This window comes from Podarcis vaucheri (assembly GCF_965113315.1).
Source record: "Podarcis vaucheri genome assembly, chromosome: 15".
NCBI lineage: Eukaryota > Metazoa > Chordata > Lepidosauria > Squamata > Lacertidae > Podarcis > Podarcis vaucheri.
Genome location: NC_138753.1, coordinates 43106754 through 43108788, shown reverse-complemented (window position 1 = coordinate 43108788; position 2035 = coordinate 43106754). Strand labels below are relative to the sequence as shown.

At 46.8% G+C, this 2035-nt stretch overlaps 1 long non-coding RNA gene across 1 annotated transcript; it reads left to right on the top strand.

The window, feature by feature from the left end:
* Positions 1-216: 216 nt before the first annotated feature.
* On the top strand, positions 217-1427 carry LOC309519655. The gene is made up of 2 exons (XR_014213938.1): positions 217-675; positions 783-1427. It is a non-coding gene; the product is annotated as an uncharacterized lncRNA (long non-coding RNA).
* Positions 1428-2035: the final 608 nt, after the last annotated feature.

The following is a 2035-nucleotide window of genomic DNA, read 5'->3' as shown; positions in this document are numbered from 1 at the left end:
TGTCTGGCAATGGACCTGGTGAGGCTACAGCTGGTGGATGGCTGTCAGAAGAGTTTGCATTCAGGCTAGTGGATGCCGCAAGGTTACACTGGCTGAGATGGATGCAAACTGGTTTGGAAGCCTTGTTTGTTAACAGGCAGCCAAACAGAGGAGGAGTCTGGGAGGACATCGGATAGGGGCCATTCCACTCACCTTTGCCTTTGCCTTACAGGGATGTCCGGAGCTGGTGAGGTTTTCCCCAAGTCCAGCTTTCAAAGTCATGCAACATGTCCCTATTTACATCAGAGAAATGAACTTGAAATACTGGCAGGAGCAATGGACAAGGCCGTGGCCAGACCTGAGAGAAGAAGCTTTGAAGGGAGACTGCAGGCAGACATCTGCTGCATTGCAAGTGATGGGGCAGTGGGGAGAGAGAAGAAAAAGAGGGAGGAAACATTAAGCCACATTAGGCTAATTGGAAGTGCTATGAAGACGCTTTGAACAGTAATGGCTTCCCCTCAGGGATTCTGGGAACTGTAGGTGGTTAAGGGAACAGAGAGTTGTTAGGGTGGTTAAGGATTAGGGATAGGGTTAGAGTTAGGGTTAGAGTTGTGGTTAGGGTTGGGGATGGGGTAGGGGTAGGGGTAGGGTTCCCTTCTTGTCAGGGAACTCTGGGAATTGTAGCTATGGTTAAGGGTTAAGGGTTAGCATTAGGGTTAGAGTCAGGGGTAGTGTTAGGGTTAGGATTCCCTTTTTGGCAGGGAACACTGGGAATTGTAGCTCTAGTTAAGGGTTAGCGTTAGGGTTAGCGTCATGCTTAGCGTCAGGGGTAGGGTTAGGGTTCTCTTCTTGGCAGGGAACTCTGGGAATTGTAGCTCTAGTTAAGGGTTAGCGTTAGAGTTAGAGTTAGGCTTAGCGTCAGGGATAGGGGTAGGGTTAGGGTTAGGGAACGGGGGTCTCCTAACAACTCTCGGCACCCTTTTCAAGCTGTAGCTCCCAGATTCTTTGGGGGAAGAAGCCATGAGTGTTTAAAGCGGCTTCATAGCGCTTTAAATGGTGTGGATGTGGCCCTGGCCTCCCTCACCCCACTGTCTCTTATTATTGAGGAATCGAAAGGATTTCCCCATTCAAATCTCTCGGAAACAAGAAACAGGAAGAAAAAAGACTTTGTATCTCATGCCACTTTGAAATGTCTTAGCTTGAAATGCCAATAAAGGTATTTGTATTGTATTGTATTGTATTATGATTAACATGGGAAGTGGGATGGTAAAATGTTAATGAGGCGGACGCGATACTTCTGTAAACTGGCACGCCCCTTCTTGTGGGCGTGGAAGGAGGGACTTGCGGCCGGACAGGTGACTTTATAAGCTGTGTTTTTCCTGATGAAGATGTGCCTGATCTTGGGTTACCCCACTTGCAAGTGTGTATAATAAAAAGGTTTCCTAATTCACCCATTTTGTCCAGATCACTTTATTTAAAAGGATTCAGAGACCTTAAGTCAAAGGAACCAGTTTATTTATCTCTCACAAAGGCCAAAATAAATAAATAATACCAATCCCTCAACTGCCCAGTCTTGCAGCACTGTAAAAATTAACATATTTTGGGGAAACTTTTTTAAAATGGGAGGGTCAGGGGGCCTTGGTGGGTGCCAAGGAGGGTTTCTGAGGGTGACACGTGTCACAAGGGGGGGCTCCTCAGTCATCATTTCTTTATTAATAAATGCCCCCCCCTTGAGGCCTTGTTTTTTCCAGCCCTGTCTATGGATGGTCTCCTGTGATGTCACAAACAGACATAGCAGCTGAGGGGAAAGAGGCAGTTTCTTATTCTAGAATTTCAAACACAGGAGGGCAGGAGGGGGACATTTTTCAGCCCAGGGGCTGCATTTCCCTCCACACAACACTAGTCACATGTACAAATGAACAGAGCAATGAAAGCAAGCCTTGTCTTTGCACAGGAAGCTGTTCAAAGAATGACATGCCGAGAGAAAGCATAAAACCCAATTAAACCTATTAAGAAATAGGTTGTCCAACCCCCTGGAATGCAGGAAACCCAGCTG